This window comes from Sceloporus occidentalis, unplaced genomic scaffold, assembly GCF_023333645.1.
Source record: "Sceloporus occidentalis isolate IW3139 unplaced genomic scaffold, rSceOcc1.0.p SCAF_5, whole genome shotgun sequence".
Lineage (NCBI taxonomy): Eukaryota > Metazoa > Chordata > Lepidosauria > Squamata > Phrynosomatidae > Sceloporus > Sceloporus occidentalis.
The window spans coordinates 17,290,437-17,316,616 of record NW_028316985.1 but is presented as its reverse complement, the minus strand read 5'-3'; the positions used below and the strand labels follow the sequence as shown (position 1 = coordinate 17,316,616).

Sequence of the window (26,180 nt, the reverse complement as noted above, 5' to 3'; positions counted from 1 at the left end):
ACCCCGTCCTATGCAAAAACACATTCCAGAAAACTAATAACTGAACTCCGTTGGGGAACCCTCAAGATCTCTGATGATGAAAAGGGACTTAAAGAACCGCCAATTTATGCAATAAGAACAATTAACATCTGCATTTAGACTATGGGTGGGCAACTGTGGAAGGTTAGGAGACCACATCATCCCCTTAGGAAACCTTGGAGGGCAATACTCCAAGCAAAAAAAATAATACCAAATTGCCCACTAAGCCCCAAACATCTCATAGGGGTCATTTTTGTCTTGTTTCTAGGCCCAGGAGAGGCCATTTTAAATACCAGGTAACGAGCAAACGTCACATTTTGATCACTTTCTGGTTTTAAAAAAGGGCCAGGATGGGCAAAAATGCCCCCACACTCCCTTTAAGCATTTTGGGGGGGCATTGCTCGACACTAATTTAGATATATGTGTGGTATTTAAGCTCATTTAGCAGAGTAATTTTTTCCAGGTTGGTGTTAATATTTATAAAGCTCACTCTAAATTTTAAACATTGGAAAAAATAAATATTTCTGCTGGTTTCAGAACACTCCATCACTCTCATACAGACCTAGCTATCCACAATGCACTGAATGTATTACTACTCTCAAAATCTCCTCAAAAAAGGAGAAGGGTATGTCTAGTGGGTGACCTTGGGCAAGTCACACACTCTCAGCCTTGGAGGATGGCAATGGCAACCCCCCTCTGAAGAAACTTGCCAAGAAAACCCCACAGTAGTGGGGTTTACGGTCTCCATAAATCGGAAATGACTTGAAGGCACACAACAACAACAAATAATGTCTTTTAAAGATCTATGTAAGATGCCCTTTTCTTTTCTTCTCAATGTACATTTTGGTCTATTTTCTCTCTATAGCAAAATAATACTTTTGCATTAGGACCAGTAAATATTACTTTTAGTTTGATGGACTGGTAGGCTCATTTGTTTCCCCCATTAGTCAGGAGATTTGCATGGCTGCAGCTTATATTGAAAGGACATAAGATTATCACTTGCAAGCAAGAAAAATATAGATGAGTCACAGCCAGAAGCACCCTGTCGCCACCAGAGAAACAGAAAAACAGAGCACACAATGCTGTACTTAAAGATGTAGAACATACAAATGTCTGGGAAACAAGCTAAAACATCAAGCAAAGAACACATAGTTTATTACAGAAGACATAGGTCCAAAAGCAGGAATGGAACACAATTAAGAACCTCTGCCACAGAAAGGAATCCCTCAACTGCAGAATATTGATGCAAAGATAAAAGAATTTAAAGAATTACATCCTAAAACAGGAATAAAACACAAGTAAGGCCACAGGCTATCAATGCAAAAATAAATAAATTTAGAAATCAATTCTAGTATCAGAAGATATTATAAGATGGAATTAATATGGCACAGAATTAATATGGCACCAATCTTTTAAAAGATACAACTTATTCAGTTAGAAGTGAAGACAACGGTATTTGATGTTACCTTTTTCACTGAAGAACAAACTGTAGTTTTAAAACAAACTCCTCTGGGTCAAAACCAGTATTCTTTAAATATAGCCACTACTCTTATTTCTTTCTTTCTTTCTTTCTTTTTTAAAAATATGTATATATAATTCTTTTCGTTAGCTTCAATTTCTTCTTATTTTAAAAATATAACCTATGTAAAATAAAAGGCACAAATCTAAAAGAAATAACATGAAAATAAAACATAACTTTAAAAATATTATAATAATATCTTCTACTTTTAGTCATCTATTCAACAGTACCCAAAATCCAAAGGTTGAGGCAGCTGTTTCCTTTGCCTTTTAACTAATCTATGCAAGGAACCTTTCTCTAGGGAAAATCAAACACCTGTGTTTGGAAGGATCCAAACATCTTGGAGCGTGGAAGGATCCAGCTGCACATAACCAATTGCTTATTGTAATTAGTTACGTTTCTCAATAACTGAGATATAACTACCTCCATCTGATAGGTAGACTCAGTCTATGAAAGCTTATGCTACAAACATCTTTCTCTCAGTCTCAAGGATGCTAAACTATCCCTTTGCATAAGATTTAAATATGGCATACTACAGTTGTAACTTAGGGCCCAAACAGGCCCTATACAGACAGGCCAAAATAAAGCTGCTTGAGGTCACTTTGGAGGTATGCTGTTTAAATGACACACACATCTTAAGAGGCCAGAAGTTGCACCAAAGCTGCACTCCAGTCCTTAGGTTTCCGGCCTCTTAAGGCCCAAGCATAATTCAAACAGCATACCTCCAAAGTGACCCAAAGCAAATGTTTTTTGGCCTGTCTATTCGGGCCCTTAATTAGGGACAACTTCACTCCTGGGAGAGGATTGAGTTTAACTTTAGTTACTTTAAGTTTTTTGGAATGGTGGCCTCACTAAAAGATGGAGGAGGAATATCACATGGTTCAAGTGCTGTCTCGTGCTGTGCCGTGGTTATTAAGTCAACCACTCAAAGTGGTTTGAATGTTGGACTATAACCCTGGAGACCAGGGTTCAATTCCTAGCTTGGCCATGAAACCCACTAGGTGACCTTGAGCAAGTCACACTCTCTCAACCTCAGGGAAAGGAAATGGCAAACCTCTGAACAAAGAAAACTCCATGATAGGACCAGAGGGCCTCCATAATTCAGAAACGACTTGAAGGTACACAACAAGTACAACAGCAATGGCTTATAGAATTCAAGTGCTCCCAACATCTTCTATAGAGAAAGGGGAAAAGAAGTAGATACTACTACAGCTTTTAACTATGATGGTAACCAACTATGCTTAGGACTATAGATGTGAAACAATAATTGATTAATAGAATAATAGAGTTGGAAGATACCACAAGCACCATTGTCCAACCCCTTCAAGTACCTTTCCAAATTTAGTTCTACCCCTCTTTTAAAAGAAGGAATTGATGAATTAACACTCTCCACTTCATTTTGAAGAAAATGGGTAAGAGGTAGGAAATTAAATGAAAAAGGCAGCAAGGGAGGAAAGCAGGAAACCAAAACTAAAGTTGGGCAGTATCTTTATTATAATCAAGGAAAGTGGTTATAATAACTTTATATTTTCCCAGGACTCATAATCAGACTAGTCACTAGGAAATACAAAAATGTAGGATATAGGGAAACAGATAGAAAATCCCCAAAGTTTTGCCAGATATTGTGGTCATGAGGACTACTGTAAGAATCTGCCTCAAAATGGAGACTGGTGAGATGAATTAATAATTGGCAGAGCTTGGAAAGTCTTTTTATATTTCAATTCTCAGTACCTTGTCAACAAGATTTGGGAATCCTAATCCAAACACATATATAACTTTTCCAAGTTCTGAATCTCTCGTTTGTCTGTATCAGATTTATATTTGGCAATGCATACTAAGATAAAAAAGCAACAACAACTAGGAGCAGTACACTAACATATTGTGAACATGTGTGCAGATGGATTTACATGCTCTAGTATTAGGATGCCTAACAGTTTTTGCATCTGAAACTAAAGAGCTTGCTTTATAACTATGATCAAAGACACCACTCACTATAACTAGGATAAAAGGCATCACTTATCTTTCTAGAAAATACATGATAGGGACAGGAATTTTTTAACAGACTACAACCCTTCTATTATATGTATTCAAGATATAGTAAATGCTTTCTATGTTAGTTTGGATGTGGAAACTAGATTGGTTTCTCTGGGCCTCCACTGGTATTAATACTCTACAGACCTCAAAGTACTTATAAGGCTAAGCATGTATGAGATAGCTGCCTTTTTAAGTGATAAAGGACCTATGCCTTTAATAGCTACATGACAGACAGAAAATTCAGTAGGTCAGCTTTATAATTGCATTGAAAAAGAGAATCAGGTGAGTTTGTGCTTGTGCTCTTCTTAAAGCTATAGTAAATTCTGGCAAGATATAAGAAATCAACCATAGACACATATACTATAATATAATAACTGTTTAGATTTATGTATTTATTTCTGCATGGTAGGGTCACCATAAAAAAGACTAAAAACCTTAAAGGCTTCAGATCCCATCTGATCTTGGAAGCTAAGCAGACTCAGTCTTGGTAGTACTTGAATGGGAGACCACCAAGCAATACCAGGTGCTGTGGGCTATCACTTCACCTGGGAATGTTTAAAGTAGTGGGGTTTATGCAGTAAGAGTGGGAATAAAATTGAGTTGATGGTTCTAGATAGATCCAGTGTGGTGTGGTGACTTGAGCGTCTGACTAGGGCTCAAGAGACCAGGCTTCAAATCCCTGATAGACCATGGAAACCCACCGTGTGACCTTGGCCTATTGCTTCCCTCACCCTCAGAAGGCAGCAATAGAACCCTTTCAGAACAAATCTTGACAAGAAAATCCCATGGTAGGCACACAGCAACAAGTAGATGATGTTAAACTACAACTCCTAACATTCCTCACCATTTCTTCTGCTGGTTATGCCTGCTGAGAATTGCAGTCCAAAATATATATATATTGAGGATTGCATGATTCCTACCCCTGATTTAAAATTTCAGATGGGTGCAGTCTGGCAGCACTTATATTAGGGGCTGATAGCTCTGGGTTGTATTTCAACTAGAAAACTCTGGCTTCAAGTCCACCTACAGCTAGTCACCATCCTTCATCTTAGCTATGACACAGGAATATTGTGTGGGTAAAATGAGAGAGATACCAGCCTTATATGTTGTCTTCATCCTTTGGATGAAGAGCAGGATAAACATGTAAAAAAAGAAAGAAAGAAAACATATTAAGATGTACGGTCTTACGTTCTTTTCTTATTTAAGGAACACCTCTAGGATTGCCAGTGTTAGGCCTGGACTCTGCAGCTATAGGGGAAATGAATGTGAAGAAACCAGCAAGAACTGCCTCCCCTCTTCCCCCCCCCTTCCATTATTCTCCATCTTTACCTTTTACTCTGCCCAGTCTCCACTTGAAATTTTATGTCATTTTAATTGTTATTGTACACCATTGTTTTTAATCTCTTTTTTGGTTCAATCTCTTTTTAGCGTTTATTATGTTTTTATGACGGGGGGAGGGATGGGGATCTTTGAGCTTTTAATGCTTTTTTTTCCTTTTAATTGTATCTTGTTTTACTGCTGTAATCCACTTGGATTCCTCGAGATTAATCAGAATATTATTATTGTTGTTGTTATTTATGCAGCATGAATGGAAATGCTGAAATCAGCCTCTGGGGTTTTGCTGTAAGTCCCATCACTGTCTCAGGCAAAGTACAGAGTTACTGAAGACAGGTACCTGGTTATGAGCAATTGAATTTCCCCCCCTAACAAGAGAAGTTTGCCTGAGCCCATCTCTACCTTCAGTATGTAAAGGCATCTTGTAGCACCCTTGAGACTAACTGAAAGAAGACTCACATCTACAAAAGCTTGTGCTACCAGCTTTTTTCTTGCAGTTACGCTCAAAAAGGTGCTACAAGATCCATACTGTTTTTTCCAGACTAACACAGCTATGTCTTTGAATTTCACCATCTCTTCTTTATTTAAATTTTGGATTGTATTCCATGAACATGATTTATACAGGAATTTTAATCTGCTCTGCCATATTCTGCATTCCCCACCATATGTTTTACTTCTTATATTGTAGTAAGCCTCTCCAAAAATGTCAGCTGAAGAGCAACCAACAAATAGCCAAAGAAACAAACATAATGGTGGGGCCGTGGCTCCGATTACCTCCCGAGGCAATTGTAATAACAGCTCCTATTTAGCTAGGTACCTAGAAGTTCCATTGGCTCTTCAGTTCATTTCATTAAAGATTTTTATTTTACAGTCCAAGATATTTATGTACATATGTATATTTGCTATCAGATTTCTGACTGGGACTGTAATTTAAAGAAATACCTGACCACAACCTTGCATTTGACAAAAGAATGTTAATAGCCTGGGATGTACCCCAAAGGGAGGCTCAGTGTTAAAAGACTGCTTCTAGATACAAAAATGCTCTGCTTTGGCTGTTTTGAATTGAGAAGGAGGGAGATCGGAGTAAGGAGGGATGAGCATATGCATCCTTTCACCCCGCCCCTATCTAAGGATGACATAATCTAGGTCTGAGCATGAAAAAAGGAACAATAGAACCTAGAGTACAGTGTGTCTGGGAACAAGAGAGAATGAATGAGATGCTGTGAGAAAGCTGAGCAGCCATCTCTGGAAGCATTTTGGGGTTGCTGCTTCTTTTTGAGTGACTTTTGGTAGTGAAATGTTTCAGTTGTTTGACCCCATCCATATTCAACCTGCATATGTGCACGTAAATTCAAATATGACAGCATCCCATAAACTTTCAGTGATCTCCTTCCAGTGGAAACAAACTACAGGTAAGTTCCTTATCCTGGAACATATTGCTTGTGCCAGGCTGCACACAACATAAGATGAACAGGTAAAAGATCATCTTGTCCCCTAGAAACCTGCCTTGCCTCCTTGCTGATCTGTGGAGGTTTATTTCTGTTTCCATTAAAAGTTGCCTTTGGCTGAAGATGCAGATACATTGTAGAAATAATGAAGTTTGACACCACTTTAAGTGCTGTAGCTCTGTCCTATGGAATCCTGGGATTTGTAGTTTTACAGGGTTTTTAGCCTTCTCTGCTAAAGAGTGCTGGTGCCTCACAAAAATAGAAACTGTGTGGGTTGGAGCCATGTCAGTTATAGTGGTGTCAAACTGCATTATTTCTACAGTGTAGATGCACCCTGGGATTCAGGAAGGAACCTTCTTTGTTGGCTATGGCTAGAAAGTCCATGCCAGAGGTGATCTGTCTCACTCTTTCTCAGTAGTCCTTTGTCACTATGAAAAGGTATTTCTTATATTAGATTTGTTAGTATGTTTTGGGAGGCATTAATCACATTGAGACGGAAACGTAAATCTCCCTGTTGCATTCGTTTTTGAAGGGTTTCACCTGTTGCCTCTTCTCTCATTTGTTGTTGATTGTTTTGCACTTTGTCACTGTTTTGATATGCTAGATTAGATGGTAATCTACTTCAAAGCACCTCACATTACCAGTGTTATCAGTTGCAGCAGGTGGCAAAGCAGTGATTCTGAAAGGGGTCTTATTTTGAAGTTAAAGGTACTATCTAATGTGTTGAACTTATCCTGCAGGATAGGATTCAACATTTGTCGTAGCTCATTTTTAAATCTCATAGCAGAATCACTGCCCCACTAACCTGGTAGCCACCAGCCACCACTGCAGTAAGTCAAATGCATTCTTTGTCATCAAGGAAAGTCACAGCAAAAAGAAGCATGCAGTATAAGTGATAGCTGATGTAGAGGTGGCCCTTAATACAGCATGAGATCAAACCTCTTCTCAGCTCCATTGGGGAAGCCCCTGTATCTTGGCCTGAGTCCTTCCAGATGTGTTTAACTACAACCCCCACAATCTTCACTGGCTGGGCATGATAGCAGCTGTGGCCCAGAACATCTGGAGGGACTGGGTTGAAGAAGGATGGCCTAACTCATCTACCAGGCAGAATTAGTTGGGGCAATCTCTCAGACTCAGTCTGTGCACTAAGGTCCTTGCAGGAACAGCAAGATACAAAATGTGATTAACAAAAAGAAAAAAGGCTGGAGAATGAGGCAGGAAGAAAAAGGACTGGATTCAATCAGAACTGGCTCTCAAGAGCATCCCTTTGCCTGGATTGCCGAGCAATCATGATAAGATCTAGAGAGAAAGAGAGTTTTAATTTTGCATGTCTGTTTGTTTATATCAACTGGGCTGAACTCACCCGAAGCGACAGCACAGGATAGTGCTATAGTGGTTTCTGTGGGGATGGGCAAGAAGAACAAATAATTCCTGTCCATTTCTGGTGTCTATTATTCTTCCACACTAGGCCCTGCAGCCATGCCAACACACACACAGACACCTCTTTATGCAGCTTGCACATTGAGGGGGCGGCTTCAGCTCTCGGGTGCTTAGAGAATTTCATCTCGTGACTCCCATTAGCATTGACAGGAGTTATGTGCATACATCTCCCTTCCCTTTTGTCCATGGATCAAGTTGAGCTTGCCAACCCACTGCTTTCCTTGCTGATCCAAAGTCAGCTTTATGTCCAAAAGCCATGGGGTGGTTGGCTGGCAGAGCCTCAAACTCTTTTAGTTCACCCATGACCTGAGTCCCTCTTTGTAGCCAAACTGTCTTTCAAGCAGCAGAGCGCAGTGACCTGCAGCCAAACAGTCTTAATGAGATTACAATGTTGGGTACACACACTGCAAAGCTAAATTCTGATTAAGGAACAGAACAAATCTCAGATTCAGAAAGGGACAATCTGAGCTGAGAAAAATTACTTATCGGGACTGCAAAATCCTTAAACCCTTAGTCAGCATGGTCTCCTGGAAGGTGTAGTACTTTGGAGTGGTTGTTATTGTTTGCAAACTCTGGAGCGAATATAATTGATGTAGCTTGTTCAAGCAGATAAAACAAGAGGCAATTTTAGGGCTGTATTGGTCCTAGGACCTATATAAACATATAGCTTAATAATAACCATATTTAACCATATATGGTAGATTGCTGAGACCATCAGGAGAGAAAGTAGCATGCAGGCAACCTTCCATCATGGCTGGACCAAGCTTCAGCTGAAAGCATTCTTCCCTCTTGCTACCAACTGCCACTGCTGTGTTCACATTTCGTACTTCAATCCATTGTGCTTCCATCCAGTTGTATGACATAATTAATTTTGCAACAAAGGGTCTACTGCAAAGGTGGGCAATGTGTGGCCTGCCAGATGTTGCTGGATTGCACCTTCCCTCAACCCTAGCTGGCATAGCCAAGGATGAGGGATCACGGAAGCAGTGTGGGTAAAGGACCACTGTATCTCCCCCTCCCTCAAGAGTCAGCTTATACTGTCCAGCCTAGAATTCCCTTGCTATCTTTTTGCCTGGCACTTGTAGTGTAAGGCTCTTAAGCCATCCCTCTGCAGCATTTGCCTATATACATATGCACATATCACTATATCCACATTTCTTTTCTTTGTGCATATTAAAATAATTGCATGCACTGCTCCTAGAATTGGATGGCATGGAGAAACTTTGGTGTCCTAATATTTGTTCAGCCCAAGTTCCTTTAACCTTCCTGTGCTGCTCTGAACCAACTGCAGCCCTTTGTATTTCAGCTGCTATGAGCTGCTCTATTGTACTGTCGCAAGAACTCTTTGATCTCAAAGGGCTGCAACCAAATAAAAGGTGTATGCTTGAACTGGATGTACAAATGCCGGTGCTCAATGCCCTTCTTCTGGTATATACACAGGCAGTGCAAATCCTGACACAAATACTTAGGTCCTAGTACCATTTTGTGTGCCCCAAAACAACTGTGCTTTCATACTGATGGTTCCACAATCGGATATGACTTAGGAATAAGGATACATAGTGTTTTGTCTTCCCACCCTAAAGAAAGCTAGAGCCTTCCCGTTGCAGGCATGCTTATCCAAAAATAAAGCCCAATGTGTTTGCTGGGATCTACTCCCTCATGAAGCCGAAGTCCTGCACATTCTTACCAGGAAATGAGTCCAATCATACCTATTTATTTATTTTACTTATATCGACCCCCCCTTCTCCTTGGAACTTGGAATCCAGGTGGCTTGCAACAAGGCTAAAATACAAACAGGTAAAGACCCTTTCTCAGGTGCCAGACAAACGTTCAAAGCCCACTTTCACAAATAGCTCTGTGCCTGATGGGTGAAGGGCAACACAGAGAGTAATAGCCTGGTTTCCCTTGGAAGGCTTTTCATAGTATGGATGTAGCCATCTCCCTTCTCTAGCATCCCCACCAGTTACAACTGGTGGGACTGAGAGAAGAACCTCCTTATAGGATCATAAAGCTCAGCCAGGCTTGTGGGGGAAAATGCTGTCCTTTTGCTAGCCTGGATGCAAGCTATATGAGGTTTACTTCTGAGTAGGCATGTATAGAGTTGCACATGAAATAAGATATGGGGGCCCTGCTTAAACACTCTGGAATATAAGTCTGATTAAACAATATAGCAATGACTTTTGAATAAGCATGCACAGGATTGCACTGACAGTATTTGTGAAAATATTCCCACTATTATAGTTACCCCTTGTTGAAAATTGGACAATAGGCCCCCAGGGAACAATATCTTTAAATGAATATCAAAGGCATTATGCATATTATGGTGGCACATGTCTATAGTTATGGATATATTTGTCCTTGTGAACATCCCTAAATTGTTATCTCCTTTTTTTAATGCTGAGAATTGTATGCACCTCAGGATAATCATTTCTTTATGAGGCTCTTCAATACACATTGATGGGATAGTAGTGGGACGATAACTATTACTGCTAATACTAATAACAGTAATGATAATACTACTAATGATCATTATACTTAATAGTGTAAGCAACCAAGTCTAGAGCTGACCTCTCGCTTCAATTAGCTGACAACAGTGACTGCATACTGACTGAAGAAAATTTGAGTAAATTAGCAAAGCCAACTAACAAAAGGCGTAATTTCCCTTTACCATTCGCCTCAAGGCACCAACAGTTTAGTTAGAACAAGGCAATAAAATCTATGCTGGCTTCAAAATTTACACAAGGGATGAATACTCACAGAATAAGAAGGCAATGCTGTTTTCCTCTGTTCTTGTTTTCTTGTCAGGGGCTGAAATCCTTGCCAAATAAGCAGAGCACTCACAATTTTAACAGCCTCTGACTTGGTGAAGCTCCAAGAACATACATTCCCTGGATGCTGGCTTTTGTTCTCAAGCTCCTCTGGCCCTGGATAGCATCTCCTTTGGAAAACCTACAAGGTACCATTTTTCCTCTCATCCTTGTCGGTGGATGTGAAAGGGGGAGAGGATATTTGGGAGGTGTCCCTCCTCCTCCTTCATAAGCTTTCCACACATCTCATCAGGATCTTAAGAAGATGGTGTGATGATGCAGAAGCAAGCTGCAGTTCGTCACAGTTGTCATGGCAACCAAGATATGGTCCCCTGTGGTACAGTAACGCCGATGCAAAAGGTAGGACACAAAATATTGCTGAACATTTTTTGGGAGGCCACCAGAGATTTTCCCACTGACACACATTTAATGTTTAAAAATCCATTTCTAGGATTTTTCTTCTTCAGCCATCCATCCAGTTTGGTAGGCTTCAGAACCCTACTGTAATTTGCTATGATACAAAAAGCCTGGATGAATCCCTGCCTTTGTGAGGATTGCAAGCATCTCTGAAGAGAAATCTAAAGCTAACTGGAAGAGCTAGGAATCTCCATCAGAGCAGGAAAAAACCTCTCCTTAATACAGTAAAATGTAGCATAATGCTGCAATCGGATGCACAGTTACTTGGGTGGAAGCCACAGAATAGGTCAAGGCATATGGTACTTTCTAGTAAACATGCTTGGTGTATCAGATTGCAACACTGCATACTAATATGAAGCTCAGGGATTTCCGTATGGGGCAGGGGCAAAATGGGGGCATTGCCCCTCCAATAAGAATTTTGCTGCTCCCATTAAATTTTCTTTGTCTCCAATTTCTAGCATTGAAAAACATTCACGCCTAGAATACTTATATTTGCTGTGTTTGCATTTTGTGCATGCTTCCTTTCTTTGAATGCCTAAACTGTATTTCTAAATATCAGTTCATGCATACTGCAATGCTAGGGGAATGGAAGAAAAATGTAATGAAGGGGTACAGAATTTTTATGAAGGGGCAATGCCCTCCTATTGCCTTCCCATAGCTATATCTTCTCATAGGCCCCAGAATGACTTACTGAAAATACATTGAGGATTGAGATGTCATTCTATGTATAGTTGTAAGGCAGGTGGGGGAATATATAGCCCTCAAGCTGTTGTGGAATTGCAGGTCCCATCATCCCACTATTGGCTATACTGGCTAGAGGGTGTCAGAAGTTACAGTCTGTAACTTCCAGGTTCCAGATTTTTCTGATTTGCACATCCCTCCTCCCCTTGCCAGGAATTCCCACTTAAAGCAATTAGACATTATTTTGAATAAAGATGGGTAGGATCAGACTGAATGTGGAAGAGGGGACTATAGAACTGAAGATGCTTGAGTGAGGAAAGTTTTTGTCGCTATTAGAAAATGACAAAACATGTTTTAGGGGCCATTCATATGTTGTTTTTAGCATGACTATGCAAATAATCTCACATATTCCAGGTTGTTCACAATATGGAACTGCATCCATGCACATCTTTACAAATTCGGTTGCCCACATGTGTCAGTACCTGAATAAAGATGGAGTCTATGATGCAAATGTATTTGAAGTACATTCAAGACATGCAGAGTTTCATCCCAGTTTATCCCAGGTATATTCTTATTGGTTATTCACACATCCAAAAATCTGATTCTTTTAGAAAAAACTCATCTTATCCCAGATTAAGTGGGGGGTTTGGCAGCCTCCTGTAATCCGAAGCATTCAAAATGCATGCGAACAAGAAAGATTCAACTCAGATTCTACCTGGATTATTTTCACCATCTGAATAACCTCATAGACTCAAGTATGACTGAAAGGACAGTAAGAAAGGAGGGGTAAACCATTGTTCAACTGTGATTTTCAAGGCATAACATTATGTTTCCAAATTGCATTTTAAAGGCTTCCTTCTGTCTGTAGTCTCATTTTTAGTCCAGAGTTTTTGGAAAGGTATCCAAAAGGGGGTACACTTCTCTTTTGTAGCCTTTCAAAATCAAATTTAAGACAATACTTTGGGGAACTATCAGAGTTACCAACATTTCAACAATCCACTGTAGCCATATTCAGATAATATATTCACATTATATAGTTATAGCTCTGCAATTCCTCTTTAACATCCTATGGAATCCTGAAGTTTGTAGTTTGTGAGGTGCTAAGGCTCTCTGGCTGAGAATTCTATATCACTCCCTAAACCACAACTCCCAGGATTCCTCAAGAAGTTGCCCTGGCAGTTAAAATAGAATTGGAGCACTATAATTTTGTAGAGTTAAAGGTTTTTATGGACACTGGGCCAGCATCCTGCAATGGCACTATGCTGGTAGTTGTACTTTTTCCAGGGTCAGGCAGTAGCAGTGAAGAAAGACAGACCAAACCTACTTGTTTCTAGCAAACTATTTTTCCATCCTCCACTTCCTTTACAGCCATTGCATCCACAGACATTTCCTTTCAGCAGCCTGACAACTATGACCCAACAGATGTTCTTTGCCCACAGTTCACATAAATCATAGGCAGTGATGAAAGATGACTAAAACTGATATCCAAAACCATTTCAAAGGGCACAATTTACCCACCTGTATACTGTGAAAAAAAGATCTGAATAGATTTGATTTACGGTAACTATACAGTACTTTTAAAGGGCTGATTTCAATCCATTCAGCTGGATTAACATTCTGATGAACTGAAAAGCTAGTGTAAGAGTTTTCAGCATTTTGGTTGGCATTGCCTGACTGAATTTTGGAAGTGTATTCAGTGCTCTTTAATCCTCTAAACTATCCTTATTCTTCTAGGAAGCCTTCTCAATTTAGTAATGGGAAACTTTCCCATTATGACTATGACATGAAGAAGAATTACTGTGGACATTGGAGAATGATTAGAGAGCAGCATCTTGGATAGTGAATCAATATTATTCAGTTCCAAGACACGATATATTTATATAGCTCATATATTTTAACACTCAGTGAGAAGTCCCAAGGAATACCTCAACAGCATTGTGGAACTAGTTGAAGAGCAATTTATATCTGGGGTATCATTTATGAATCTATAAATTGCTATCAGATTGTTACTACATATTTGAGGATAAATATTGTCTTCATAACAATCCTGTAAGGTAGGTTAGGCTAGGATAAAATGACTTCGCTAAAGCCATAATGGTTTGAGCTTTATAGTAGTTTGAACACTGAACTATGACTCTGGAGACCAGGATTTGAATTTCTGCTCAGCTATGGAAACCCACTGGGAAGGCAAAAGCAAACCTCCTCTGAACAAAACATGTCAAGGTGATCCCATGATAGCTTCACTGTAGAGTTGGCGTAAGTTGGAAATGACTTGAAGGCAAGCAACAACAACAACAAGGCCCCCAGTTGATTTTATAATAAAGAAGAGTGGAATTAGAGGAAGATTTGAAGCCATGTTGCCCCAGTCTCAATCTAATACTCATTCACTGAAGCTCTGTTCAGAGGTGCAGGGCAGGGGATGCCTACCATTCAAATGATTGCTGATTAAATCAACACAGCCCATGTTCAAAATCAGTGTGATAAATCAAGTGAGTCTTTCAGCAGGTAGCTGTTGACTGTGGCTCCTGTCCACCTGCAGCATACCAGGGATGTTGTATTTGGCAGCGGCTGCTTCTTACCAGGCCCAAAGATCTTGCAGAGGTGGTTAATGGGATCGGAAGGCCTCATCTGCTCCTTCACTCACAAAGGAAAACAAAAATGTGACAGCGGCTAATGGCCAGCTCCATTCTTTTCATCTGCCTCATCAGCTCAATTTCCCAGGCAAAAGGTTGCAATCATAGCTGATGGAGTAGTTGTTTCACTGAAATGTCTGGCACAGTGCTAAGCACAAAATATATATGCACACATGCACTTCTGCAGCCACAAGGAGAAGGAGAAGAAAGGGATACTTCATGACAAAGCTTGTAAAAGCTAATTTTTGTGGGACTACAATTCCCATAAATACCCAGTCAGCCAATCTCCATGCTAGCTGTGGGGCTCTTGGGAATTGTAGTAAAGATACAGAAAATGAAAACCTTTTCAATGTCTGCTTTAAGATTGTTTTTCTTTTCTTATATTTCTGGTTAGACCTTATCTGGAATATTGTGGCCACAGTTCAGGAAGGCAACCAAGATTATAAAAGATCTGCAAGCCCTCTTAACATTGGCTTAGTGAGCTGGGTATCTTGGAGAAGAGGAGACTGAGAAGTGATATGGTAACCATCTTTAAATATCTAAAGGGTGTAGGGGGATCTTGCTTTCTGCTGTTCCAGAAACTAGAACACAAACCAATGGGTTGAAATTACAAGAAAAAAGATTACAAGAAGATAGCTCAGTTACTAAATACTTCCTTGGAGGGTGGTGGACTTTCTTGCTTTGGAAGTTTTTAGGTGGTTGCCTTTCAGGGATACTTCTTTAGCTTTGTATTCCTCACTGCATAATTTTTAAGCTGCCTTTGATTTGTGTCCATCAGTGGATGCCACCTTGAGTGATTCAGGAAGCCTGGAGGAGGAAGGAAGATGGTGCTCCTGCATTCTTCCTAATGAAACTCCTAGGCCCCATTTCCACTGGCTTATAACACACATCAAGAATCGAATTATGCGCACATCGTTCCCATTTGAGCGCGCATTCGATCCTCATTGCACTGATTTCGTTCCCATTGGAATTCGGATCTGATCCCCACATATTCGATTTTTCCTTGGAAAACCCAAATCAGTGGTGGATAAACTGGTTTAAAAAGGGTGCACATTTTTAGAGTTTTTTCCTGTGCCTCCTGAGTCCGATTCGGGGCAAATGAATGGGAACGACAAGGGTGTCTGATTCGGGAACTTGGGGATGGGAGGAGCAGTGCTCAAGGGGCTGGCCTGGGGGTGTCGCCCTTTTTGTTCTCTTTCCTGCATTACCGGTGCCATTTCCCCCATTTGCATAGCCTTTCCCCCGGTGGAGTGGGAAGCAGGGTAAGGCAATCGAATGTGTAGACAAAATTTTTTTTGTAAAAAATTAAGCTTTCGATCACTTAGGCGCTCTGTCGGGTATCCAAACATAGCAAATTGCTACACTGACCTCCAAATACGGTAAACACATTACGCCCCCCTGCAACCTCACCCCTGCTCCACATTCATAGACCGACGTGTGAGGAGACCCATTGAACACCACTTTTAACTATTATTTTTCCTTTTTTTACATGCCTGCTCAATTGCCCCCCCCCCCCAAACAGCCCAGGGAGCAATGGGGGAGGCAAAGGGACTTGCGGGGATGGAGGCTCCCTTTCCCAGAGGCTCCCTGGGAAGACACAGGAGAGCCTGGTAGACAAAGGGACCTGGGGGGAATAGAGGCGGCTCCTCTCTTTCCCAGAGGGAAAAAGCGCCTAAGCGATTGATTGGCTGTGATGTCAAGCACTTAGGCGCTTGATTGATAGCTGCTTTTAAAAAAAAGGTTCCGGAAGGGCAATGGGAATGAGGAGCAAAAAAGTCCGCTTCAAATTACAACTGAGAAAATTTCAATGGGAATGAGAACATGGGTCAAAAAACCCCGAGTCCATTTGCCCCCTTTCGTAATGGGAACGAGGGAGCAGATTCGAATACGACTCGGAAAAAAAAATCCGAGTCAGAATCGCAGCAATATAAGCCGCTTTTTTTGCCCAGTGGGAATGGGACCCTAGCCTCTATCATACCAATAACAAGATGTGTGATGGTTTGCAGTGCTAGAAGGATAAGCAAATGATAAATGGCTGGGCTAGAGGAATGACTCTCTGTTTGCACAGGGACAGAGTACTAGCTGTCTCTGCTTATGCTTAAGACTGATTTGCAGCACTAAATAATAAGAGGAGACAAGCTCTCTCTTCTGTGTCTCTCTCTAGAGCCATACAGCTGTGTAAATATTTTATCATGTGATTCCTAAAGCACAAAACTGAAAGCCTCTGGAAGGTGCCAAGAGGGGGAAATGCCCTAAAACAAAAGGCCAAAGTCTGGACAAGATCCAGCTGCCAGGCTCCTTCATCCCTAGCTGACTTTAGAGCCAAGTAGGATCATCTATGTAAATCTTCCTTCCTCTTGCTACTGGAGGGAGGGAAGGTGTTCTTATGCACTCCAGGAAGAGATGCAACAAGACTATGGGGCAGGACAATCAGCTCTTTGTTACGTTGCTGCATTATCCAGGAATGCTGGCACTGCCTGTACCACCATCTGTCTGTATTGGGCTGGCTTAAAAGGACTTGTTCCTGGAAGGCAAAGTGAAGGGCCAAGTCAGCAAAGGGTCTGCATTAGCATGACTCCATCAGTCTCGTGAGCTGTTTTTCCTAGAACTGATTAAAAACACTCCTATAAAATTAATCTAATCGGATTTATTCACGTGAGAAATACAGTACAGTGGTGCCTCGGGTTACGAAATTAATTCGTTCCGCTGTCAATTTCGTAACCCGAAAGGCTTTCGCAAGCCGAATTCCCATAGGCGCTAATGGGGAAAAGCCGCGATTCCGTGTGAAATCGCGCCGAAAAGCACCAAAAGTTTTTTCGTAACCCGAAAAAACTTTCGCAACCCGGAACAATGTTTTCCAATGGGATTTTTTCGTATCCCGAAAATTTCGTAACCTGGGTATTTCGTATCCCGAGGTACCACTGTATCTTCCAACATGTTACATATGAAATTAGAGATACTCTGAGGTCCCTGTGATACAGCTGTTACCATATTCAGAACCACTCTGAGCCAAATTAGATCTGTTTTAAATTTAGAAAAGTTAGTTTGTGGATTACAGGTTCAAGAATTCTGAGGGTTCCTGAGAGCTGTAGCCTAAAAGAGTAATATTTATTGTGTTACCATCTCTGGATACAATAAAAGAAACAACTGCATGTCTGCATGTGCAAAGGCAGTCTCGGGGGTACTAGCATATCCTACCACCATCCCAGCTGAATCTGCGGTTTTCATAATTAATATCTAGTGTGGAGCTAGATATAAACCAGGTGCTTATTTGGGGGATTGCACTGACTCAAGGAAGCTAAAATGCACCAGTATCGGGGTCACTTGACCAAGGGCATGCTAGGTCTAGATAAGAACAAAAGACAAACACCATGGGTTAATCTAAGCATATCACATTCCTACTAACTGCTTATTTTGCTTTTCCTATGGAGCAATGGATGCAAGCTGCAGGAAAAGATTCCACCTGAACGTTAGGAGGAACTTCCTGACAGTAAGGGCTGTTCGACAGTGGAACACACTCCTTCCTCGGAGTATAGTGGAATCTCCTTCCTTGGAGGTCTTTAAGCAGAGGCTAGATGGCCATCTGTCAGGGATGCTTTGACTGAGAGTTCCTGCATGGCAAGAGGTTGGACTGGATGGCCCTTGTGGTCTCTTCCAACTCTACAATTCTATGATTCTATAATTCTAAGGAACCAGAGGAAGGCATTTGTCAAAACAAAGACCAAACTCTGTTTCCCCTCTTTAAAGTCCCTACATTTCCCCTGCCTGTCTGATCATCAAAATATTGTTTCAGATCACATGAATACATTGACTCCTTGATACTAAAAACCATTAAGTTTTCTGGACCTGTTAGTCCATTCCTTGGGTAAATCATCAGAGCTTTTGTTACAGCTTTTGGGTACACAACACATACCCCGAGGGCAGATTTTGGGGTATAATCCCCCCCTCAACCCCAGTCATTTTTGTTCACTTTTCCCAGTGTACCCTCAAATGTTATCTGAGTCTTCAGCAGTTCTCCTGGACTGGTAAATACAATGGGCCCTTGTTATCCGCTGAGGTTTGGGTCCAGGACCCCCTATGGATAACAAAATATGTAGATATCCAAGTCCCATTAAATACAATGGCATAGTAAAATGGTGTCCCTCATATAAAATGGAAAACTTTTTTGGAATATTTTCAAGCTGTGGATGCTTGAATCCGTGGATAAAAAAATCTGTGGATAAGGATGGTCGACTGTATAATCCTTCTTAACCCTTAATAGTTAGCTATCCAACTTTTCAACCTTCCTTTCTGTAACCTGTGGACTTCAATCTGTGTTATTCTGTAGAATTAGTACGCAGATGCATATTACATCTGAGGAAGTAGAATGAAGTCTATGAAACCTCATGTTGCCAGTTTCTTTCTTTCAGTTAGTCTCAAAAGTGCTACAAGATCTCTCTACGTTTCTGTAGCCTGGTGTGAATCTTGAGACTGAATCAGTTCTTGTATGCTTGTGTGCTTCTTTGCACACTTTCTTGAAAAAAAATCTTATTTACTTGAAAATGGAGTCTTTCCTTGCAGTGAGTACTGGTATAAAAAGATCCTAGTAAGTTACCCACCTCTTGCATGCCTCCTTTTGTGCTAAATAATGCCCCAACATTCAAAGGAGATGCTGACACAGCTGGCAGGGACCCAAGCCCACTCCACCTTTTCGGTAATGGTAGGCGGCTGTCTTTCCACTGTCGTTTATTGCAACTTTAATCCACTGTTTCGTGGTCTAGATTATAGAGCATGCTCACAAGTTGTCCATTGCCTAGAGGTTCCTAGAGAAAGCATATCTATTAAACCTGTAAATAATCAAATCTGAAAAACTCAAAGCTGCAAATGTGGAGGGTCAACTGTAATTTATTACATAATTGTGTGTGTGTGTAGAACTTTTGGTTGTGTTTGCAATATTCATTTATGATTGGCCTCATAGAATCCAGAAGAGGTACACTTCTAACCTAAACACAAGGAGCACTAGAAAAGGAGTCAAATGTTCCAACTAAAGGAGCTACCACCTGCCATTTGGTGGATGATGGTTTCAAGCCCTGTTACTCTTCTGGTATGGAAAAGTATGTTTCCAAAGTGCATGAAAACTTGACAATGAAAGGGCTTCTTGCCCAGTACTGATTAACAGAATTTCCATCCTGTTGCCAAGCTCAGGTTCCAGTTGTATGTGGCTATCTGCTTTCAGAATGTACACCTTGGTGACCAACGACAGCTGGAAAATATACTTGCCTCTGTGTAACCACAAAAAGCTGAACTTCCACTCTGCACAAAGTAGTCCTAGCAGCAAGTTTGGCTCCAAAATGAAATCTAAGCTCATTTAGTCCAATATTTGGGATGTGTCAACAATACTAAAAGTTGTAAGAAAATTTTGCTCTGGAAAAACAATGCTAAGATAGAATATAGGATGTGGGATATAGTTCATACATTTAAAGTGCACACATTTAATTGGAGTCTGAGAAAGTATACAACAAGATGACCGTTATTGTAGAAAGGTCACTTTATTTATATACTTTATTCCTGATCTGGGTCCAGTATAACCTATTTGGAAATACTGGTTAAAATGCATTTTCATGTCTGTTTCTTGTTTCTATATTATTATCGATAAAAAATTATTGCTCTGTGTATGCAAAGAGGATTAAAATTGTTAATCAACTTTCAGTCAGGATTGTGGTGTGAGGTGGTTTTTGAAAGTGTGCTATATGTCACAGAATGCTTGCTAATCTTACAATGTTTAAGGAAAAAGAATTAGTCATAGGATATCTAAAAAAAATACTTGCTGCCAAGTAGTCATTTTGGATTTGAAGACAATGAACATACCAGTAATAGACAGCTTAACAGAATTATTAAATTAGTAGATAAGATCACTAAATGTTATAAAAGCAATGCCTCTACTCTAGATCACTGGTGGGCAAAATATGCCCCAAGGGATGATTTTGTGGCTCTATGGTCCCCCGGGGTTTAAAAAAAAGCCCCCTCAATAATAATAATAATAATAATAATTATTATTATTATTATTATTATTATTATTATTATTTATACCCCACCTCTCCAATGAAATCGAGGCGGCTTACAACAGTATTAAAAAGCATTAAAATACAATAAAATACAATATCCCATAAACCCACCCACCCACCATAACCAATAAATATGGGCTATGGAGGGCATTTTTGGGGCCCAGGAGATGCCTTAAAAAAAAAAAAAAGACCAGAAAATGAACATAGAAGGACTTCTTCTCACTTCCAGTTATTAAAACAAAAAAGCTTCTCCTGGAACAAAAATGCCCCCTCAACTCCTAAAGGCCATTTAGGGGGCAAAACATTATTTATTTTTTATGTTTTCTGCAGGGAGCTACAGTCCACCAGGGTCTCCTGGGGGAAGGCTAACACAACCTCTGAGCCTTCTACAGTTGGCCACTCCTGCTCTAGATGCTATAAAAGCAATTTCTATACCCAAAACAGAGCCAGTGTGTGGTGTAATGATCTGAGCGTTGGATTGGGACATTGGGAGACTGGGATTCAAATTCCTGCTTGGTAATGGAAGCCCCCTGGGCAACCTTGATAAAGTCATGCTTTCTTGGCATCAGAAGAACAGAAGAGCAAACCCTTTTTGAACAAATTCTGTCAGGAAAATGTTATAATAGTGTCAGTATGTGGATTTGTCCTGCGAGTGCTTGGTGCAGAACAGAATGGTTAGCAAGATGCTCCACAGAGGCAGCACCTCCATTATTGCTTCTTTAGACCTCCCAAGAACTGAATGGAGACATGAGTTTGCTCTGTGGGGCTTGCTTTAGGTATTGTTGTTGTGTGCCTTCAAGTCACTTCTGACTTTGCTTTGGTGCCACAAATACAGTTTCCAGAATTCCATAGCATGGAGCCATGACAGTTAGAGTGGTGTCAGCCTGGATTATTTCTGCAGTGCAGATGTGTTCATGGAGACTCAATGATCCAGCCTCTTTTTCTTCTTTATAATTAACCAGGATTTAGACTGGACAGCACTTCTATGGAAGTTTGTCTTCTTGCAATCCTTCAAACAGAGAATGATCCCTTGTAAAGCAGGACACCCAGCTAGCCTAATGGGAGGAATTATCCAAGTTGGACTAGTCTTTTTAGGGAGAATCTAGAAGGAACCTCTTGGCAGGAATCTCTCTGAGGCACGGAAGAAATGAATGGCAGTTCCAGACAGGATAAAACCTTTAAAGCCGCTTTCCTCCTTGTCTGGCCCACTGCCTGCTAGTACTGCCAGCCCAAGATGATGGGAAATAAATGACCAAGAGTTGTCCTCTCTGTCTTTTGGAAGAGAGCCACTGGGTGGGGGCACAGGATTCCTAATGTGGTATACTACACAGAAACAGGCTAAAGTCAGATGAGATTAACAACAGAAAGTTTCCTATACTGTGAAACCTAACCTTTGCCACTATACGTTTGTCTGTTGTAGAGAGAACAACAGGATTTTGCGATATCTTTCAGTTCAGTTTTCCCCAGCATGGTTGGACATGATGGAAGTTGTGATCCACATCTGGATAGCATCCAGGTGAAGATAGCTGCTCCAAATTACATAATTGGACACAATCACAGATGGAGACACATGCACACATGTTTTCTTAAGCAGGGAATACATCAAAGGAAGGAGTTTCTAAAACTGTGGCTCTCTCACTGGACAAACTCCTTAATTCTAGGGTATCTTTCAGTTTTAGAAATTCCTTCCTTTGACAGTGTATTCCCTGCTTCAGTAATATACTATCTGTTATACCTATGCTGAAACCTTTGCATAGGTAAATAATGTTCCCATTTTACAGATGTCAAATGAAGACTGAGACAGTATCAGTAGTGGGATTTAGATCAAGATTTGGAATAAAGGAATCTATTAGACTACTGCTCTGTCTAACCCAGTGTTGGTATCAATGACTGGCCATAGCTCCCCAGACTTTCGGACAGGTGTCTTTCCCAATTACCTGTTCAATCTCAGGCCTGCTGCATGCAAAACACTTACTCTACCCCAGAGCAATGGGGCCCTCCCAGATCTGTGTCTAATTCCTTATCCATTGAACCAAATATATCTCTTCCAACTCTAGACCTGCTGCATGTATCTATGATTCTATCACAGAGTTAACAGCTACACACTTTCCTGTGAAATACATAATGTGTGCAGGATTTAGATGGCTTCAGGTTCGGAAGACAAGTTTGTTCCTCATGTAAAGGCAAATATATAAATTTAGTTCTGTAAACTGATAACAAGCAGCAACTGTCATCTGTCCTTAGCCAGTGGCTTTTAACTAAAAGATTCTAAAATCATTGAGTTCAATAACACCAAAAAGATTTAATTAAAAAGGCAATATACCAGTGGCAACAGTGAAATTATTTTTAACCAAACTGACTTTGCCTCCAATTCTAGCATCTTTCAAATCTCCCAATTTTTCAGCTGTCTAGCCCTAAGCTTTATGTGACAATTAGAGCAGCTGAACCAATACTGGTTAAACAAATTACATCCTCTCCGTCTACTTGATCCCAGTGTGACGTAAAAGTAGGTCAGCCAGTGAATTTGCTAGTTTGGAAAGGGTTCTAGCTGGCTTTCAGGTATGTGTGCATATCTGAACAAAATGGAGACATGCATAGAAAGGTATAATGGGTTGCCCCATGTGCACCGTGTGATCTAGCCCTTTCCAGTTCAAAGTCAAAATGTTATAAGCACCATCTGAGACATACAGAAAGCAGAGACATTTTCTGACACTCTGTGACAATTAATCTTTTCCTGATTTGCTTCTATGAAACCTTGTAGGCTATGTTGACCTTATTCTTGATACCCAGGTTTCGGCATGCAAGCAGACTCACTGTAACACAATGGTCCTGTGCAAGGGAAGCTGTTATGGAGTATACTGATAAAACAAAGCAGTGCACGCAAGAATGTTAAGTATCACTTAATGCTGAGAGTGGGGCAGACATTGAGCATGGGTCCCATGTGGCCTTCTAAAATAGAGCCAGCCAACACCTTTAGATTATGCAGAGCACAGTTCTTAGAACTTGGTACTGCAGGCAAAGCATATCGACCAAATGACCTGCTGACCTTCCTCATGCATCCTCTCCAATTTCACTCAGGTTGCAAACCAACAGTATCATTTATAGCGGTGTTCCCTGCTTTCAGCACTTTCTGAGTAAGGCTACTCACAGATTGTTAGCATGTGCACAGCTTGAGAATCTTAGCTTTCACTATCATTTTTTAATAAAAGGAAGCAAGGTTCTAGGTTGTAAGGTTTCTAAGCAAAGATAGACTCAAAAGTCTTTAAATCATGGGTCCAAAACACACTGCAGAAATAATCCAGTTTGAGAACACTTTAACTGCCCTGGCTCAGTGCTAGGGAATCCTGGGAATTGTAGTTTTTGTGGCACCAGAACTCTCTGACAGAGAATGCTAAATGTTTCAACTACAGTTCCCAGAATTGCCTTAAAGCAGTCTCAAACTGGATTATTTCTGCAGTGTGTTTGGGACCGTGGTTGATGATCTCAAAAAATAAGGGCAGGAAAGACTGAGTGAGATGGATGGGAGGAAAAGATGAAAGGAGGAAAAGAAGAAAGGAAGGAGAAAGGATTTAGCACTGTGTATAGTAACATCTTGCTCTTTCCTTGCCTAGTACAACCATGATGAATTATGCAAAGTGAGCATGGTTATGCCAATGTACTTCATTTGTATAATTTAAAAGTGTTGCAGAATTTAGCTTCTCTTCAGAGGCCTGGATGTTTTGCACATAATTTTTTTTCCACTGCAGGAGCCATACGATGCCTACAAGGCAAAAAGATATGTAGAAACATTTGGCATCCAACTCAGGTTTCACTGACACTGGAAAGGTAAGGCAAAGAAGGTCAGGGTCAGGTTTCTTGTCACTGGCCTCCTCTCCCCTGCGGCTGAGAAGTAAACAACTGTGTGCCCAGAGACAGTTAATGAATTAGAAATCTAATCCCAGTTTCATCTGTATCCAATTTTGCCCTAGCATTTCTTGAGGCGGAAGACTTAAACAGTGAGGATAAAGCATACAGTCAGCTCTCCAATGTCATGGTTTCTGTATCCACAGATTCAACCATCCATGACCTGAAAATATGTATTTTTAAAATCCAAGAAGCAAACCTTGATTCTGCCATTTTATATAAGGGACATCATTTTACTATGCCATTGTATATAATGGCACTTAAGCATCCACAGACTTTGGTATCCACAGGAGGTTCTGGAACCAAACTGCAGCTGATACCAAGGGCCCATTCTACATGGATACTATGCCTAACAAGGCAGTATTATACATATCTCCTCAACAGTAAATACTACTCCTTTTAAAGCAAGTTTTGTTTTCAAGGTGGTGGGGCCGAAAAATGAAAACTGACGAGTTTAATGTGTTACTTCCAAGTATACATGCATATGGGGCAGAAGCTTGTTTTGACTTTTTAAAAAGAATTAAGATAAGATTCCCAGAGCACATTAAGTGACTATTTCATTCCTTGCAACACTCTTTAAAAAATAAGTCAGAAAAATGCAAAACCTGGGTTTTCAATACGGAGAGAGTACAATACTCTTTTAAGTATCAGTTATGTCTCCTGGTGGAACATTATTTATTATCTAGGGACAAGATTTCAAAATGTAATTATTTCATCTTGGCGAAAATCCTAACCTAGTTCTCTTTCAAACCAGCAGGATTTTATTTCCAGACAGTCAGGTTTAATAGGATGGGAGAACACAGACAAAATAATAATAATAAAATTATCCGAACAAGCAAGGCAAGATTGAAGCATCCAGTTAATTCTAGATTTCCACCCAGCTATTCCCCAATGAGATACTGGAGTGACAGTAGCATCAGCCAATGGGGCACCAAGATACAAACATTTCATCATCAGGACAATCTTTAATTAGTTGATCCTTCCTGGAGAGCTGGGCAATGTAGCTTAGCAACAGCAGAGAACTGCCAGCTTTTGCAAAACAGTCTTTCCTTAACCCTCTCAGAGATGGCAGAGGCAGCAGCAAGGCAAACAAAGGTTAGAATGAAGGCGAGACGCCAGCTGGTTTCTGGCTGTTCTTCTAGAGCTCCTCCTCTAAACTGTTCCATCCTTTCTACTGTTACTGCATACAATCTAGTTGCAGTGCTAACTCGTGCAGGCTGTCGATCAAAAGCTGCATGAGTGCACTTTGACACCGCTTTAATCGCCATTGCTCAATGCTACGGAATTCTGGATCTGTAGTTCTGTGAGATATTTGGCCTTCTCTGCCAAAGAGCTCTGGTACCACAACAAACTCCAAACCACAGGATGGAACAGTGACACTTAAAGCAGTGTCAAACTGCATTCATTTGGCAGTGTGGCAGCAGCCAAAAGTGGAGTGAGAAAAAGGGGTGCAGGACTGTATATAGACAAAACAGGTTTTAACTTGTGGTAATGGGTCAGTGGAATTAGAAATGCCAACCCATTCCCCTCCAAAAACAAAACAAAACACACAACCTTTCTTGGGAGCACCAGGAGACATTACAGTTAGGAGCAGGAAACGGGGGTTATACAGTTTTGCCCATGAAAGACCCCCCTCCCCACTTTAGGATCACTTTCACACAGATCAAATGGACTAGGAACCCTGTAAGCGTTTGTTTTAATTTGCCTTCCCTTCCAGCATGTAACTTGTTCACGCCACCAGGAGCTGGTTGCTGAGATTGCTTGCATTTCTATGATCCACTTGCCCTCTTGCTGTTTTAAACACTATTCTGGGCAGCATAGAGAGAGAGAGGTGATTGGTAGATTGTTCTGCCTCTTTAGTAGTGGGGGTGGATTAGACTACTTTCCCCACATAGTCATTT

The 26,180-nt window shown here is 40.7% G+C and overlaps 2 protein-coding genes across 4 annotated transcripts in view; one reads left to right on the top strand and one right to left on the bottom strand.

Moving 5' to 3' along the window:
• MICAL3 (microtubule associated monooxygenase, calponin and LIM domain containing 3) overlaps nt 1–10,854 on the bottom strand; it is a 235,761-nt gene extending 224,907 nt beyond the window's left edge. For 2 of the 3 annotated variants that reach the window (XM_089527729.1, XM_089527730.1), the window contains exon 1: nt 10,552–10,853. The gene's annotated coding sequence lies outside the window, so the exon portion shown is untranslated. Of the gene's footprint in view, nt 1–10,551 lie in introns of all 3 variants that reach the window. The other variant, XM_089527728.1, reaches the window with a different exon arrangement.
• Nucleotides 1–26,180, top strand: part of PEX26 (peroxisomal biogenesis factor 26) — a 64,595-nt gene that overhangs the window by 11,550 nt on the left and 26,865 nt on the right. The gene's annotated exons all lie outside the window — the stretch shown is intronic.